We start from the raw sequence: 208 nt of genomic DNA, 5'->3' as shown, positions 1-208 counted from the left end.
TCCCTCGACAACACCCCACATCTACGAATGTCTTTCATGGCGATGGTCTTTTGTCTACTAGCTTGGTGTGCCCTGTCTGGGTGTTGCTTGTACGGTTTTCGGCCCGGTTTTCCTCATAAACGGGGTCACTTTGTTTAGGTTTTCGATCTGGTTTCCCTTATAAACTGGATCAGCCAACGCTTAAGGGGAAACTCTTGGCTTCGTAGCT

The sequence above is a fragment of the Triticum dicoccoides genome, chromosome 3A, assembly GCF_002162155.2.
Source record: "Triticum dicoccoides isolate Atlit2015 ecotype Zavitan chromosome 3A, WEW_v2.0, whole genome shotgun sequence".
NCBI lineage: Eukaryota > Viridiplantae > Streptophyta > Magnoliopsida > Poales > Poaceae > Triticum > Triticum dicoccoides.
Note: the sequence above shows the minus strand (reverse complement) of the source record.